This window comes from Colius striatus, chromosome 8 (assembly GCF_028858725.1).
Source record: "Colius striatus isolate bColStr4 chromosome 8, bColStr4.1.hap1, whole genome shotgun sequence".
Lineage (NCBI taxonomy): Eukaryota > Metazoa > Chordata > Aves > Coliiformes > Coliidae > Colius > Colius striatus.
Window position 1 is genome coordinate 10,135,335 of NC_084766.1, and position 19,063 is coordinate 10,154,397.

At 39.6% G+C, this 19,063-nt stretch overlaps 1 protein-coding gene across 4 annotated transcripts in view; it reads right to left on the reverse strand.

The window, feature by feature from the left end:
* CCSER2 (coiled-coil serine rich protein 2) overlaps positions 1-5,530 on the reverse strand; it is a 70,510-nt gene extending 64,980 nt beyond the window's left edge. For 3 of the 4 annotated variants that reach the window (XM_062001365.1, XM_062001363.1, XM_062001366.1), the window contains exon 1: positions 5,440-5,530. The gene's annotated coding sequence lies outside the window, so the exon portion shown is untranslated. Of the gene's footprint in view, positions 1-4,457; positions 4,643-5,439 lie in introns of all 4 variants that reach the window. The other variant, XM_062001364.1, reaches the window with a different exon arrangement.
* Between the last annotated feature and the right edge of the window lie 13,533 nt (positions 5,531-19,063).

Genomic DNA, 19,063 nt, shown 5'->3' on the forward strand with positions numbered 1-19,063 from the left:
CTGTTTTCTGCTACCTTCTTAGCAATGCATGCTACCTGGAGCAGGATTTTCTTGCTGATAAGAACACCCAGACTGGAAGCCAAGTAAAATTTTGAATATAACTGATTATAAATGGAAACATCCCTTTTTACACTGCCACCTTTTCAACACTACTCTGCTAGTTTTATTCAGCTGATGCATCTTGTCCATATGAGAACTCAGAGCTGTCTTGAACTAAAATCCTCTTATGGTGGTACAAACAGATACCATTTAGTATGTTTTGTATTGAATATATAATGACTGATGACAGAAACAGTACTACCCATCCGAAGCAGCGCTGAATATAGTTTATATAGGTAGGTATCTTAAGAAATCCCATTAGTTTACCTGTGTAACAAGGCTGTGCTTGCCATCAATACATAAGATACTTCTTTTTTTTTTCCCCCTCCAGCTACATATGCTCATTCTGTTGCCCAAGTAAAAATTCTAGTTATAGGTTAAGCTGAATGACAAGCAGAGATAACTGAAGGAGACTGCATGTAATTCATTATCTCACTGCTACTGAGCAAAGCTATATAAGATGAAGCACAAGGAAAACAGATGAAAACAGTTGTGGGAATCTCTTTTCTACATATTGCCCAGGCTATTTCAACATAGTTTAGGGGTTTGTTTTGGGTTTTTTTTTCAGAAGAGTACAACCTTGAGATAACAATGTGTCAAATCATTGCTATATATCTTTTTTTAAAAAATCATATTGTTAAGTCAGCCACTACTGGATTAGAGAAAAAAAAAATACAAAAAGGACTGACAAAGAACATCTTGAAAATTTCTCTCCTGAAGGAAAGCAAGCAAACCCTGGATAAGCTTGAAATATAATATAAATCACAGTCCTTCTCTGCATTTGGATCATGGCAATTCCATGTCCAGATTCAATTCCCCAGCTCATCCACACAGTTCCAGCAGTTAATCTTATTTTAAATGGAATGACTAAAAAGTCACATTATCTCCAGCATTAAAAAAACTGCACTGGGAAGAGGATGAACCAAACAAGCATAGAATGTGACCTCTTCAATCTTCAAGTACTTTCCATTTATAATATTTCTGGAATTTGATGTAGTTTGTTTAGGAACTCTCCACAGATCTCTCCTCCACTATCTTATCCAACCTGTCCTTGAGCCACCAAACTTTTCCCATCCACGACTGCCTTAAACAAGGCGTGCCAAGGTCCTACTAACAATTCTTTTAAAGGTTATTACCTTGTCTTGCACAGATTCCTACTTCTAAACCTCATATTGCAAGAACTAGCCATCAATTTCTGCTCTGCTTACTACCAAAGATATTAGATTGGTGAGTTTGTTTCATATCTACATGCTTTCAAGAAGACACTGGATTACTTAAGATTCTTTGAAGATAAACTTCTATTCAACATCCACCCTTAACCAAAATACTGCAGTCATATTATAGCTTTCAGTTGAAACTTACTTATTTTTGAACCACATCTTCAAAGTATCACTTTCTAGCTACTGAATTTCATTTCCTTAGCACTGGACATAAACAGTTTCTGCCTACAATTTCATTGCTACAAATCTGTTCCCAGTTCCAAAACCCAGTTACCTAAAAATACTGCAGTAGCAAACAACTTCGCAAGTTTGCCACAGCTTAACAAACATTAACATGTTTTTAACCACAGACTGGCAGCCTTCTGTAAGCATTTTAAAGTAGTTTTGTATTTCCTTACTGATTTTCTGATACCCAAACACAAACAGTTATTTCTGAATGTACCTATCAAGGTCAGTTTTCCACAATGTAGAAGACACAGATCTTTGTTATATCTTCATACATTTCCAATTGATTAAAATAAGACTCTCAAACTGACACATAACTCCAGTTACTAGAGACAGTTTGTCCACAGGATCAGTTTCTCTCACATTAGTTTACAGCATTTCACAGACACGGCCATCTATGCTTATATTTTACTCAAATTTCAAGGAAGCTCACACGTATCATTTGTTTTGTTTAATCAAGATCTCAAATTTCATCATGGTAAAGTGGCATTTTTATAAACCACCATTTCACAGAGCTTTCACGACAAAGAATTAGCATTTTTGGGTTTTAAATTCTGTTTACTGATGAACAAGGCTATGCAGGATGAAAGATTCTGCCTCCTTCCTCCAGTCTCCTGCTACTAACAACAGTCACTTAGGCCCTGCCAAGTATCCACCTACAAAGTATGCCTTACTGAGATGAAGGTTAGTTAAAACCCATAGCTTCCTCCAAATCATCCAAACTACTGATCAACACACATATGTAAAAATTACATCATAAAGAAAAAAATGCATTTAAGTAAATTTTGGCTTTAATATGATTCATAAAAAGAACATGGCTTGAGGTTTTGTACAAATTCACATTGCAGGGAGAATCTCTGTATCTACCTAGAAGAGATTTTTGAATCTCCAGCTCAAAGTACACATAATGTTATTGAGTCATGAGAACTGAGGCTATTCAGTTTCTCCCTGATTCACTTAACTTGTGCTGTGTGTGTCACGAGCTATCTGGGCTAATTAGGCTAAAAGCATAGGAGCTCTTTTGCTTCAGGGAACAAATTCACAAATTGTTTGCAATTTAAGGGTTATTCCAGATCTATAACTTGCTCAACCACCACACAGAAGTAAAACCTTATCAGCCATTTTCCTCTGGCTAAGAAGCCAAGCCGCCACGCAGAGACAGCCTCGCACACGTTAACCATTCTGCTTCCATCAAATCCATTAAAATGCACTCTGTAGAACACTACCTCAACTCATCACTAAGTGCTTAGGAAAATTCCAACACTGAAAAAGACATTTCACTGAGAACTTGCGACACCAGTCCCCCATTGACTAGTTAAGCATCCCCTGCCCTGAGAAGACTTTGTTGTTCAGTTTACTATAGGGTATTATCACCAAAACTGCTCCAGTGTAATCCTCCCTTTAGAACAAAGAATAGCCCTTGAGAGAAAGCCAGATAGCTGCAAATTTGGCTACTTTTGGTCAAAGAGGAAGCAATATTCCCATAGCATCTTCAAAAACCGTACCTACTTGAAAGTTTCAGATTGAGTTGAGGTATGTGTCCCAGAGCTACGAAGAAATGCAAAGGCCTACACTGACTGGCTAAACGTCAACTTTGGAATAATTATTTTAATGCTGTTGGGATTTTATTGTCACATATATGTGTTCAGGTATCCAGAGATTTACGTAAGCTTTTTTAGTTCCTCCAACTGAAGCACAATATGGGATTTAAAATCTAATTATCAACAGCACCATTAGTATTTTGATCTTCTTAATATCCCTGTTGGCACAGAATTTCACGCTGCCTAACAGCTTCTAATAAAGATAGTGCTGCTGTTTACACTTCCAAATAGTGGCTAAAAGAGAGTATCACAGTCACTGCTGCAACTTGCTACGTTTTATTCCTTCACATCTCTTCCATTTTCAGAAATATGCCCTTTCCAACAGTTTTAGGCAAGCCATGTCCATCGGAAGACTGATGGCACAATGTTTTTTTATCTACAGGGCTGGTTCCAACACTTCTTTGTAACTGGTTCATTCCAAATAAACAATCCCTCTTAAAGGATGATCGGGTCCAAAAGTAATAGGTTTTACTCCAGCGAGCTTTTACATGAACAGTTCCATTAAACAGGATTACTCACTAGGATAACAATACATTAAATGAGATCATTATGTTAATTAAGATCATTACTATTCATTTTTTCTACATTCATGTATATTGTTAGTTCAAAAACACAAGGTGTTACAGTAGTCAAAAATATATCAATTTCCTAAACTTGAAACATTTATACAGTTTAAATAGCTTTACAATCAGAAGACAACAGCAGTTTTTGGAGCTCAAACACTGAAATTTCTACAATAAGAAATACTAACTGTGCTGAGCAAAAAAATACGCTTTAAAAACACTTTTTCTGCTGCAAGTTGCATATTGAGTAGATTTTTGGTTAACATTTAGGTAGCTAGTTATTGCAAATGTTCCATTTGTTAGGCATTCACCTCCTCAGCTTGGAGGCATCAAAATCAAAATGGGCCCCACAGAGTTTCGAGTTACATGATCATTATGTATATGAGAAAATATGTCACATTCCATTCATTAGCACCAAAAATATTAAACGTTTACTGTCTGACACTAACATGATTAAAAGTTTTGCGTTTTCGACTACTCCAAAATAGATACTTTTAATGTTTCAGAGAATACTTGAAGTGTTTCTCAATCATGAGAATGTAACAAAATGAGACCTTAGATAAAAAGGTATTAAAAGTGAAATGAAATGTAACAAAAACTTCTATGCCATATCAAATTGAGGCTAAAAGCCCACAAACACCAGGAAGAAACCTGCTGTGAATAAGAAGCATCATCATTATGATTTGAACCAATTCCCCTGAAAAATGGTAAACATCTTTTATAGGACATACAAGATCTACAATCCTTACCTTAATCTGCTGTCTGGCCTGGACACTAACACTGTGCTACAGCAAAAAGTCCCCATTCAGTTTTGCTTTCTTTAACTGAAGATAAACAGCTTGACTTCCTCCAACTCAAAGTTAAAGGCTGAAGTTGCCTACATTTCATTGTGTGTCCAAGTACATTTGACAGAACACGATGTTAACAGCAGGCTCTGGATGATGAAAGCAAAGTCTCAGTATCGTCAAAGTAAAATCACCACAATGTACATAACATTACCTCCTTGTTTTAAGTGAAATCTGAACAGACTATGGGTAAAGTAGATATTCCACCACTATTAATTTGTTGCAGAACAGCTGTCTGTGAACAACCACATAGTGGATACTTTTGCTTCCTCCCCTTTTTATAGCTATGAAGAGGTCTTTGCGACCAAGGCCTTAGGCAGCTATTTCCCAACACATCCGCAGGTACGCCACAGAGAATCAAAAGACGCAGAAACCCCTGCAAAGGAGGAACCAACGGAGACATACAGCGACAGGCCCGCAGTGCCAGATTGCCTTTAACCCCTGGGAGCAGCGCAGCTGCCTAGCCGAGCGTAAGCCACGGACAGCGGCAGCCGCGCCGCAAAAGCCCCGCCAGCCTGGAGAAGCCGCACCTGTGGCACGGCCCGGGGCACTGCGGGAGCCCCGGCTGACATTCAGGCCGCTCCAAAGGTGAAGGCTGCGCACGGCATGGACACGCAGGAGGCCGCCCCGCACGCCCGCCCGGCCCTTCACCGCCCTTCCTCAGCCTCCCGTGGCCTGCGCGGCCGGTGACGCCGCAGCATCCTCTGGCCCAAGCGGCGACCCCAACCCCGTGAAGGAGGGCGGCGGCAGCGCCGAAACAGAGAGAGGCAATGGCTGCTCCCCCTCACCGCCGGCGACGAGACCCCCAGCAGCGCAGCCCACCGTGAGGGGAAGGGGGAGAGGGAAAGAACGAACGGCGCGCACCCCTCCCCAACTCCGCACTCACCACTGGGCCGGGCCGGCGCTATCCCCTTCTCGGGCAGGGCCGCGGCGCTCTGCGCCCACAGGTACCGGCCGCCCCGCCCCGCTCCGCCCCACTCGGCCCGGCCCGCGGTGGGAGGGCCGGCGCGCCCCGCCCCGCCGCGCATGCCCCGGGCACGGCGCCGCCCGGCTCCCCGCGCCCCTTCGCTGCCGCCGACGTCAGCTGGCGCGGCGCACGCCCGGCCGTTGGGCCACGCCCGCCGCCCGTTAGGTGCCGTGCGCGGGCGTCCATCCGCCGGCGGCCGGTCGCTCATGGCGTCTGGCAACGCTCGCCGGGCCGCGGGCAGCCCGCGCCAGTCGACACAAAGCCCTCGCCTCCCCTTCGCTTGCTGCTTGCTCCTGGCCTTGCTCCGCCAACGACGCGGTGCCTCACACGTGCCAGCCCGGCTGGCTGCACAGCCGCCATGGCATGCTGTCATGCCTGGCTGACAAGGCCATGAGGCCTGATGGCCACGGCTTCCAGTTCACCTAACAGCTAATGAGCCCACTGGCAGAATCAAATAAGAATTTCGTTCTTAAAAGTGTTACAGAAGTAGGTCTGCAAGTGCCCCGGCTTTGGGGTATTGAGCACTTGCAGAAAAAAGAGGCCTCAGAGCTGCCCCATGAACATTAAATGCCTGGAAGGACTTTTGAGTCAACAGCGAGATGCAAGTCCATGGGAGATGAGGCTTTCTCTATGGCAGTGCTCACAGAAGCTCTTGGGAATGTCCACTAATGTCCTGCCTGTGCCAGGGATCAGACAGCACTGATAGAGTAAGGCCTTGTGCGAGGTTCGGAAGGTTGTTCACGCAGGGTTCCATGAGGTGGTTCAGGATTGTGGGTAGTTACGCCCCAGTGCTTTTCCTGGCTGCTTGCACACTCACGTGGGTCTTGTGATTCTGCATCTCATAACGGGAGTTTCATGTATACGTTGTCTTAGCATTTCAGCATCTGTATTGCTGTGCTTCAGATGTTCAAAGTTTCATCTTTCTCAAAAGTGTAGGCTGACAATAGTTCTCAGCTTTTGCCTGCCTGATTCAACTAGGTGTCCCAGAGGAAGAAAGCTGTGCAGTAGCTTCAAGCTATATTCATACAGAAAAAAACTACCACACTGTAACCGATAAACATCATTTGCTGCAGCAAGTTGTAGTCAAGTTGGGCGTGCTGCCAGGGTGTAAGACATGCTTACAGATGTCAGCTCTGGCACTGCAAGTGCCTCCTTACCTTTCTCGACATAGGGCATGAAGACTCCGGTACATGTGCCCCATCGATAGCACACAGGCCCTTTATAAAAAACAAGAACTGAAGCTTTTGTAAGCCTTTTTGCCGAAACCTAAATGTATCAGCCACATGAATGCACTTATTCGTAGAACAATCTGAAGGATAATTATTCCCCTGTGGTACAGGAAGGAGGAGGGGGGAGGGGAGGGCAAGCAGAGAGATTACATCGCTTGCGCAAAGCTGAAGAGATAGCATAGCCAGGAAATGAACTCAGATTTCCTGAGTCAGGCGTCACTGCTTTAACCACACAATCATCCTTCTTTCAGTCCTTCTCAGCTTCTGAGCATTAATGTGAACTTCAACTCCATTAGCACAGATTGGATTTTTTCCCTACCTTGTTCATCAGAATGACCTCACTGCTCTTACTGAAATTTCCTCCAACTTTCTTCTCCATTTTCTTACCAAAAGTAATAGAAATTATATTACAGACTTGACTGTGAGAGTCTTAAATTTCCCACCGCCTTTCCTCAGGTACTGGCAGGCATTTCTTCAACCCCAATACTTTAAGCATCGGCTCACAAAAAGCAATTGTGGAGCTTCCATGGTACACCTCAGGCAGGTGCCCAAATGCACAGTGAATGAGATTAAGGAACAAATTGTTCCCCATCATTGCACTTTTCAGCTAGCTCAGAGAATTAGGAACACTTGCAACCAACACAATCAGTTTAATATTTGATACGTCTTCAGTTGGAGGACTTTATGTTCCATTGATTTTATTCTAGATTGAGGTAAGTGGACTTCATATTATACTGGGAGATGGACTGGAAGCCTGTTTCATCCACTTCAGTCACTGACTTGGCATTGTGCTGTCTCCAAACTCAGACACACAGCAATGGATAACTCCAATCATCTAGTGAAGAGTTGAAGAGCTGGATAAGCAGATAGTGATACAGAAATGTTCTCCCAGTCCCGACAAGTTTGCAGGCCAGGGACTTTATGAGCCAAGGACACCCTTTGCCACAAATTTGCTGAAGTATGAGCAGCTTCAGTGCAGAGTGCATTAGGGAGGCTTAGTTTTCCAGTAATAGTTGAGTGGGTATTTTGACAGTATCCAGCAGTAACCTTTTTGGTGTGCTTAGTTTCCACTGACTTGCTGATACTTAATGATCATGAGATGAGTGTAAACAACTGGACACATAGAATGAACCTTGTTTATTGTGAATATTTTCAACAGTTAGTGTCTTTATCATAGACCGTCTTGAGGGGAAACTCCTTCTTTAACTTTGTAGTGGTTGTTTTCTCATAATGTATCATTCAATAATGATTATTATCCAATACATTAGCCATGTCTGTCTCTAGACTGGAAGTGTATGTGTTTCCCTAACTCCACTGGAAAATGAAAGCGGGATTGTTCAAATTTGTCCATGTAACAGAGCTCTACATTCTTCACAAAACCTAAACTTGGTATTTCCCATCCCCTGCATTACAATGAAGCTGAGTTAGTCTGCCTGAGTTAAAGCCCTTCATGAAGCAAGGACTCTGTCCTTCATCGCATCACTTCACAAAAATCACCTTTAGCATGATATCCACAAAAATAATTCTTGCTAAGTAGCTCATACATTGTGGCTGCTGCCAACTAATCTGTTCACAATACTTTTATTTTTCCTTTGTGCGTCTACTTTCTGTTACTGCATTCGAATACTTTCTACTTGTACTCTGGTTTTATATGATCTGATACATGAACAGTCTTGCATCTCTTCGCATTGTTTCTGGTCCAAAAGTGCTAAGCAGCTGGGTGCCACCATTTTTTCCAGTTAAAATAATAATATATTCATTGTGGAAAATTTACTTTTACAAAAAAAAACTGTATCATGAACTCTGACAAACTTTCAGAAGAAGGAAAACAGGTTACATTAGTGTATGCTTCTTGCAGTATAGCTGGACTTTTGATGAAATATATGACAGAATGCATGCACTTTTATGGTTACTGGATGAAATAATTTCAAAATGTCTCATTAAAATTTATTCATTGACAGATAACAAAAAAAATGAACTGTCATCTGTTTCCTCAATCTGTGTCTCTACAAATTGTTCATTCATTAAGGAATACACCCTTTATATTTTGCACGTTTTAATTTGACACTAGAGAGTCACTATCTCCAGAATTACCTGTTTAATTTGCAACTCCCTGTATTTTTTAAACTATACAAGTAATTCATTTTTGTAATGCTGAAAAAATATGTACTAAACAAGGTATTATAAGTTGATGAACTTGTTTGCTAAGATGAAAAAATGGGCTAAGGTCATACAAAAATACTTACCTGATTGTGCTCATATGTGTGTATCTTTACTGTTTCCGTGCATGGCATCCACGGGTAGCTAAACTCTGTATCATTCTGCAATCAATAATTGTAGAAGAATAAAACCATTAGTAGGAAATTCTGCTTAGTACAAGCTGTCATCTTTTCAGTGGTTCACCATCACTACATCTTCTTTTGTGTGGCTGAACCAGTTCAGTAAATTCTGCCATTAAAGCCCACCTCGGGAAGTCTTTACATCTTGCTGTTGCTGTTGTCCTTCTTCTAAGGGCTAACCATGCATGATGCTTGAAAACACCAATTTAGACCAACTTAGGTCTAAATTATTGAAATGGACTAGTTAAACTATAAAAGCAGTCTAGTTAAAGCTACTATGCAAAGTAATGCCATTTCTTTTCTGCCCATCTCCCGTGTCTACTTTCCTACATCACCTTTACAAACAACTAGAAGAATTTCTAGACCGACTGAAATCATATTGCACATTTCTAAACCCCAAATGTGGTGTCTTTCGTTTCTTTTTAAACACTTGTTCCTCAATTATCTAACTGTTAAAATGAATTAATGTATCAAATATTCCATTTAAGTTTGATACAGCTGCTTCTTTATTCTTCATTGCAACTTAATTTGTGTCCACATAGGCTGAATGCCTAAAGAAATACAAACGCCTAACATTTTCATTAAGTCAGTGGCAATTTTGAGGATTCTGAAACATAAATAATAACCCTTTTTACAGCTTGATTTACAGGTATGGGAATTATTTTCTTTTGCTAATTAACAATTGTTCTAAACCAGGCCAGATAAGATATTTTGAACGCATTTTACAACTGGAAAGGTGGCCAATAATCTCAGAACTCCAAAAATAGGCTTCTACCAGTGACATGGGGATGGAAATTTACCTAGTGTGTTTGGACTTTTTTTTTATTCTAATCTGTGATGTCATACTTCATTCACACCACAGAAAAAAATAACAGACTTGTGTTTCTAATTATGGCTTCCAAATTTAAGAGAGTAAGAAAATTTGACTGGAATTCAATGAAATCTCAGCAGCATTCAGTAAAAACATTAAAGTATGTTTGGCATTGCATAGCTTATCTTTATGTAGTCATCATTACAAAGGATCCTGTTTTAAATGAACGCTAAACCTAAACTGATTGATGTGGAGAATTTGTATCTTTGCTCTTTTTGTTCTTTAATAACATTTCAAATATTACAATCCTTAAAATGTTTAACAGAGATGAAATGTAACCTTTCTTTGTTTGTATAGTTAGTGTCATAGAATCATAGAATCGTAGAATGGTAGGGGCTAGAAGGGACCTTTAGAGATCATCTAGTCCAACCATTTTACAGTATCATCATAGTTTTTAATCCTGAGAGTTGCAGAAGTAGTAACCTACTAATAATCAGCATATATGGCAGTGGATAATGTAGCAATAGAGCTATATATACTAAATGAAATGTAAAAGGAAAGTAAGCATACAGGAAAAGAATATGTAAAGCATCATATTTATGTGTTTGTTTTCATCTAACTGCTCAAAGTACAGCATTCATATTAACATTCACCCACAAGGAAGACTGTCAGCGTCACTCAGCAGCTGGAAGCGAAGAACTAAACAATTAATTATCTATGTAGCAGTGCAGATAGGTAACAGAGATCACAGAAAAGAAAGCAAAGAGATGCTGCGCTGTAGCCGCACTTCACAGAGATTTTGGCCGTGGCAATCTGAAGTGGTGAGGCTGCAAATGCTCCTGGAGAGGGTAGAGAACAGCTCAGATTCTTGCCTGATAGGTATGGACCATATTCCACCACCCTGAACTTGGTTCATCTCTCAGGCCACTGAAAAATCTCTGCTGGCTGTGCACCAGAGAACAGTCTTTGGCTGAGCAGTTAGTTTGTGGAGCAGCTGTGCTTTGTGCAGGATTGCAACTTGTCAAAAGGCAGCACAGGGGATACTTCCTACTTGGGCTGATGAAATGTTCCTTATCCTTTTAAGAGGAACTGTATATTTTCTAAGTCTTGGTTCACAGGTGAAGCAGACTGCAGAAAGGAATTCATTCAAAATCATGTTGTTTCCATGAACACTACTTAAATCATATTAATTTTTAATATGCAAGTAATGCATTTCAATTAAAGAAAAATACAAGCACTGTTCCAGTAGCAAACACCACTTTGAAAATACAGCTCAGGACTTTAGAGATAGTTTTATTCTGTGTACATATTTGACCCTAATCTTTCTTGTCTGAACATGTGAAATCATCAGAAGATAAAAAATGAAAGCTGGAATTCCATTTTGCAGTGATTACATTTTCAGTATTGAATGGCAATGAAAAACAAAGAGCTCAAAGATGCAGATTAAAAGATGCAGTTGCTTTTCCCCTTGTGTATGTGGCAGTAGCACGTACACTGAGGAGAGTTCACCTTAGCCAAAATTATGTATGTGATCCATCAGTAATTGAATGCTTCAGAGTCCCAAGGGAACATCAAGGACAGTAACACTGTATGCTTTCAAACAAGGATCCTTGGAAAAAATCATGAACTATTATCTCAGACAATGTTTAGTACAGATTTTTTCTCTTTTATACTTACTCCTTTTTTTATTGTCTCCAGTTACTCAGGAAATCAATGCTTAAATATGCATTTGTGTATAAATCAAAATATATTCATATACATTGTAACTTTTACATATACTGGGATATTGTTGTATGTGTGTGTCTGTATATATACAATGTTGTTTTAGGCACTGGGAATCATCTGGAGAATATAAATGGGTAATTAGATGATTCCTAAACAATGACTCTGGTCTGTTGGAGATAAAATTTATACAGGCCACTAGTGACTGGTCCTCCAAGTGGGGTTGGTTAGCCCATCTCCACTTAGGCTGGGGGATAAGCTATCAGTCTGTCTCCAAGGTCCTTCTTCAACACTGAATCTTTCTGGAACCTGTTTTCCAACTCAGACACAGTTCAGTTACAATGACTGTTAAGTATCTGCTTTCCTGACAAGTAAGAAGGCTGGATTCTCAAAAAGACAAAATAGAAATTTTATTCTTATAAGCTGGTGGCTGTTTCTGATTCATGGACTTCTGAAGACATTATTCTAAGAGATTCTGAGAGTTTCCTGAAATCCTGACACCAGAGATGAAATCACTGCTCTCTCTAGTAAAGCACTTAGCAAGGCTCTGTTGTACTCTTAAACCAGGAGATGCTGAAGGTGTTTTTCTTTGAGTTAATAATTAGTAACGGTAGACAGCAAGTTTGAAAGATACTGAAATACTTTAGAAATGCATGCAATAAATAACAATGGGTACACTTTAGATGAATGTCACAAGGCTCAAGGACAAATTCTGAACAGCATGACTCTGGTGTTTTAATGGCTAAAAATACGTCTTCAGTCTATATTGTGAAATAGAAAATGCTGGCAGACAAAAAGTTACATGCAAAACTATGAGTAAAATTGCCTCTCTTTAGGTCTCACTATAAAGATAGCTATGAAAAATATTTTGCCTTTAGATCCCTTAAAATCAAGGAACTCCCAGTGTTCTGCAAATATGAGTGTGTCTCAGAATGTGTTTTAATGGAGTTAAAGCTACTTCTAATTTATTTTTAATTAATTGAGGTACAGAAGGGTGCAAGGGTCAAACTGGCAGGCTAGTGGCAGAGACAAAGATGGAATTCCCCTTCCCTCGCTGTCAGATCTATTTGTTTAGGACTGAATTCTGCAAAACCCTGTATGACACTATCCCACATCAAACCGGTGTAGAGAAGGAACATAAAGTCCAATATATTAAGTGTAAGAAAGCTTTAACAGTTACAACTTTAAGTAAAATCTGAAATAATGGTGGATAGGTGCCTAAAAACAGAGGTTCTGAGAGTCTCTGAGGTGCAGAAGAAGAGGACAACAGAGGACAATCTCTTTCCTGAGAATGAAGTTAAAGTGCAGAACTAACTCAAACTGCAGTGATGGACATGATGAAAATAGATTAGACAAGCACTTAGAAAATAATAAACCTAACAAAGAATGCCCAAATAGGTGGACAAGCTTTTAGAGAATATCTGGCTTTCTTCCATCCTTTAATGTAATTTTAAACTGTGTATCTGATTGCAAACATTTTTTAGATGTCCGTTGGGGGTTTTATGGTACATTTTTCTAATCCAGGGTGATCGTTTTTCCAGAACAGTATGATAAACTGGCAACAACCTCAAGAAAAATATTTTACAGAATTCAATTAGTAATATAACACCAGCTGTTGGGTTTGAACACAGTATCTACGGGTAAAGGAAGATCTTGGTGAAAGGAGAATGTTCTTCTGAATAACTCGCTCCCTAAAGTGAGAATGGTACTAGCTGAACTATGGCTTTCCCATTGCATGCAGGGATGTGCATTGTTGTATGTTTACAGTACTTAATTCCTACTGCCACTGCAGTCTTAAGTGACATAAAGTGTCACATACCTTTGCATAGAATATAACTTTCTTCATGTTCATCAAAAAACACTTCAGAGAAAAAAGTTCCCCTTTTAGAGCAAGAATTTATAAGCATAATTAGTTCCAGACACACTGTGATATCCAGGGGGAAAAGGGCTCTGGAGGCATTTCTGTATAACAAAGTACCTTACTAGTTCTGTGAAAATCTTCAAAGCTGACAACTGTCATTAAGGTAAAAAATTAGCAACTGAAATTCTCTTCTTGATTCCAAAATATTTCACAGGAGAGAAATTAGATGGAAAATCCATTTTAATGTTACTTTTGTTAATGACAGAATTCTTTACAGGTTTAATCATCTAAATAAATAACTGTACCCTTTATCCTGGCAGAGGATAGTGCTGTAGTGTGCACTGACAGTGACATATTTCAACACTAAGAAAATAGCAGCCTGTGCTGCTGATGCATCTAAATCATGAGCCATATTGCGGACTCCAGCTAAGGGAAATGAACCTTAATTTTCCCTGAAGTTGTGCTTCTCCTATAGGCACAATGCCCTGGAAGTCTTTTGCTTGTGGAAAGCGTAGAAGCAGCTGCAGGTATGAATATTAAGCATTATTTCTCTAGATGCAGATGACCTAGAGTAGTCCAAAGGTGGGAGAAAACACAGGGGAATAACAGATCAGAAAAAAGGGAAAGCTGAAAAATACAAAATGAGGCAGAGAAAGGTTTTCCAAATAAGAAAGAGAAGGCAACCCTGTCAGTGAGAGATCTGGCCTCATGAAATATTGAAGAGAGAAGTAAAAAATATAGGCTTGTCATTTTCCCCTGGAGTGGTGGAAGCCTCTGCTTTGCACTCACTTCATGCTGCTTCTAATTCAGGGTCACCCCCTAGCTAGATAGATACACAAGAGATCACTGGGGACACCCAATTAGCAAAATTTTACACCTGAGGCCAATTTTAAGTACTTAGCTAAATATATAGTTTGCATATTCAGTGAATGAGTTACAATGTATGTATTGGATAGAAACATAGTGGTCCTAAGATTTATTTTCTCAATCAGTGTTTATAGGTATGTGTGAATCTGTTTTAGTTTGCCACTGGATCAATAGGTGCCATTTCATGAGTCATGGAAGTCCATTGTCATTTTAAATGCAGAAATGCTCACCTGGAATTTTAGTACATTAGTCCCCAAGGTTAGTGGCTTTTTAAAAAAGCTTAAGCAAGGATCTGCAGTCCTGTGATACATCTAGATCTGACCTGCTCCTCAAGGTACACATTGTGGGTTAAGTTGCATTAAATGCTTACCATTCTCATAAGCATAATGAACATACAGAATGATGCTTAAATTAATATGATCCCATAAAGAAATGTTAAACATGAGGATTTTGGCTAAGAGCATACTGGAAGATATCATTTTTCCCACATACTTTGAAGTCTTTATTTTCAAAAAAATGTACCCAACCTCTTACTGTTGTTAAAGATCCTAAAAATCACTCAGCTGCCTGCTTTCTTCACCAAGCTGCTGCCCACAACTATGCTCATATCAGCTTATATGCACCATGACTTACTAAAGCCGTCTACAGCTGATGGCAAATGTCAGCCATAACAATAAAAGTTATTTGGAGAGAAAAACAACCCACAAGTATATTGATGGATCTTTTCAAATGGATGATTAATAATTCAGAGGAGGAAGACTTGGTCCTCTTACAAATTTAGAAAGCTATGATGACAAAGGCAGTAGTTTAAGAGACTTGAAATCCTATATTTGTACATGACTTAGAGACAGCTATAAGGAATATATTGTACTGCCATCATATCTCTCCTCCAAGCTAAGAAATCCTCTTCAGAGAAAAAGACACTTAAAGATCCATGCCTGATTAGTCTATGGCCGTTTAACCAAAGCTGCTAACAACATTCAGCTTCATGAAGTGCATATGGTAACAAGACAGACGTATTGGTGGCCACTGGGAATACCAGTTTTCATTGGAAGCTTGATCACTGAGGACTAGACTGGGACTAGAACTTACTCTTGTTGCTCTTCTGTTAGCCATCAGAGCATATTATCTGTCAGAAGTAATACACCATCTTAACTGAGATATGACCCAGTTGGTGACTGCGAATTGAGTCTCTCTGTATTCCCTTTACTACTCCTTTGAGATAAAGATCCCATTATCCATTACCTCTGTCTTTGTAGATCATGTCATTTCTTTTGAAATTTACTCATTCAAAAGCTAATAATATGTTTAAAGCTCTGGATTAGATGATCTTCAGTCACTGCCAAGAGGGAATGAAGCTAACACTAAAAGTTCATCAGTGTGTGTAGTAAACGGGAAGAATAAAAACAGATTAATGAGAATGATTTTTACATTTGTTCTGCAACACTGAGTTCTGTAAAATAATACAAGTCAGAATACAGTTCCAGATTAAAATGCAGGCAACAGCAGGAAACTATAATTTGATTAGCATAGTTAATTCTGTATTGGTCAGTTTACAAATTAACTTGGGGGAAGGAATGAAAAGGAAGAAATATACAGGAGGTCTTCCATCTACAAAGATGTTTCTTACTGAGAGGAAAAAATAACATTATTAAGGTCTGCTGCTTTCTTGTTTGTACTTTAAGACTGTAAACTGGATGTATATTTTGGTTTTATGTTTATTTTTAGCATTCATTCTCCTGCCTTGGTTTTTTACACCTATTTACATACATATAAATATGTCATTTATATACATACACCTTGACAGCTTGCTCTTAGGGGAATCCATTCAAGCACTCATTCCCATTGGAATCTTGGAGATTTGGCTAATATACACCAGTGCTGAACCATTTCAGTCATTGTTTTTTAACTGCTTTGCAGGCCATTAGCTTATGAAAATATTGAGACAGAGTAAGTCATGTCTTGTTAATGATGATTTTTTTTTTAAGTAAAAGATGAGAGAAGGCAGAAAAGGAAAAAGAGGTCTTCCCAGGGTTTGTTGCTCATGGAAATGAGGCCACAATCTCAATATTCCTCATCTCTGGCTTATCTAATCAATGTGTATCCTTGGATTGGGCCCTGTAATGGTGCAGTTTTGAGGAGCATGTGGTGTGACGCAAGTGGGCTTCTCCAAACCCCAAGAATACTAAAGATTGCAAAGATGACAATAAAATTCCTTCCAGCCTTCCTCTAAAGTCATTTCCCACACTTTTTAATGAATTCAGAAAACATAAGGAGCAGAGTCATCCGTCCATTACCCTGCTTGCTAGTTAGTTCTAATTGCCAGCACATCAATTATGATCCATTAATTTCTGGTTCCATTCTCCCCTTGTTTACCAGACATGATACCAACCCAGTCTTTGGGTTGTATCAGTAGACATTTTTGTTTTCATTATTTTAGTAAGCCACCCTCTCCACCATCTCTCTCAACAATTGTTGTTGTAGGCAAACAGGACGTTTCATGAAACATCTCTCACTTGAAAACCAGGCTTTCATTTTCATTGGGCCTGATAAGACCTCAGCAAATACAAGAGAAAATTTAGTATGCAAATGTCTCCTAAGAACTGTTCATCTTCATTCTATTTCAATATTAAAGCTAGTTCCATTACAAATTCAAATTGTACTACCCTCTAGACCTGCAAGTAGGAAAAGTATTATGCATTGTGTTCACTTTGCTAAATGTGTTGCTCCTGAGTGCTCCTGGTACCAAGAGAATTTCCACGAGGCCAGTATTGGTTTTATTCACCTACTATGTACAGTATGTCAAGTAATTCTTTTCACATTATGCATTAATTAAGAAACAAACATGCAGTATGACAAGTTAGCTTCACAAATCTCTGAAGGACAGACGTGCATAGAGCAAAGAGGCTGGTATTTTGTGCCCTCAACTTTAACTTATTTGTATTCTCTTAAATTACATTCTACTGGTTGATCAGTTCATAAAGTAAATGGACAGCTTCAGTAGAGAGCAGACATTTTAACAGCAGAGTGCTGTAGACATGGCCGACTGCCAAAGAACACATTGTTAAAGCAAGCAGCATAAAATGAAAAATTAAGATATTGGCACCAAGACCTACTGGTAAGAGGTGAGGTTCAGTAAAGGACACAGCAATAATCTAAAAGATTTTTTCCACTAGATTAAATTTAGGACAGACAAAGCATCCTTGCTTTGGAGAAGCCTTCTGCAGTGCTGGGAACTGTGACGCGTCTCAAAACAAACACAAAAGACCCTGTTGGCTGTCCTGGCTGACAGAGCTTCTCTTCTTGGCCAATTAGCAGTTTGGTACAATCCTTCATTATAGCACAACTGCCACAGCTGGACATAACGTCCCTCAGATCAGTTCTGAAATGTACTTGGACAGTAATCAATACCTATTTTAATGTTTGTGTCTTATTTCATACTCTGTGTTGTTTGATTTGGGAAATATTAACAATTTGTTGATACTGCCCTTTGCCTGAAACAGGTGCAGAATAACGGCAGCAATGCAAAAGAGTATATTCAGATGCTCCTTCCACAGTAGCTGCCACTGTTATTGCCAGTTAACATACATTATGTATGAAAAAGGGTTTGAGAAATTCTGTAGTTAACTGGTTGAGCATTCATTATTCAGGAAACTCCAGAGGACTGCACATGCCTTCTTCTGGGTTGTACATTGTGCTCCAATCTTCACTTACTTATCTTTGTGTACTCTTACACAAATAGTATCATCATTTCTTTTACTGCTGTCCTGTACAATGACTACGGCATAGCATGTGATGTGTCTTTATTCTTCTCACTAATTCCATTGCCACTGTGACCTACTGCCTCTTTATTAACCCTGAGTTCTTTACCTAAGTGTAGTTTACTCTACAGATGCATTTAAATAGTTTGTCAGCATCCATCTACCACCCCATTCATTTCTGTGCCTGACAGTACTTTTGCCTTTGGAGTAATTTAGAGCAATTTAGAGCTGAAGCAATTAAGCAAACAGCTACAAACTGAGACAGTGAGACTCTTCAACAATGTCCTCCAGGACTTGTGACTTCATATTACAGTAGAATCCTAAATGGGTTTTTTTGCTTGTTTATTTATGTGGAGTCTGTCTAGGAGTCTGCCTAGTGGTCCCTGGAGAGCACACCTAAGAATTAGGAGAAGTCTTCTTGCCCTCTGGCTGTTTACAAGCAACAGGCAATCAAATAGCTACAGATTTCATTATTTGGAATCATTTAGCCAAAACCAAAGGTATGAAATACAGCCTATACGTGTGCCAGTAAATCTTGTGAGCTCAATGCAGCAAGATTTTCTCTCTCAAAGCAGAGCAGCTCTGAAATGTCTAAAGTAAATCATGAAGAATGTCCTTTAGTGATTTTTTATTATGAAGCAGGAGCATTACTACTGTTTCAATGATTTACAAAGCTTATAGGGATTGAGCCTGAATATCTTCAGCACAGTATTCATTATTCATCCATGTTAGTCAAGTGTAGCTCAGCCTTCCCCGTGTTCCACTGGGCAAAAAAAGCAATGTGTCTGTGATTATCAGCAAAGACAGAGCCAACCCTGCCATGCCAGGTGATAAGACGAGGGAGAGGGAAAGGGAGATCTACTCAACCACATGATGGCAAACACATCACAGGACGTGGGAGGTTTTGTGCCACATCCAATTGTGCTCACATTAGAGAAGGCAAGGTGCATGGC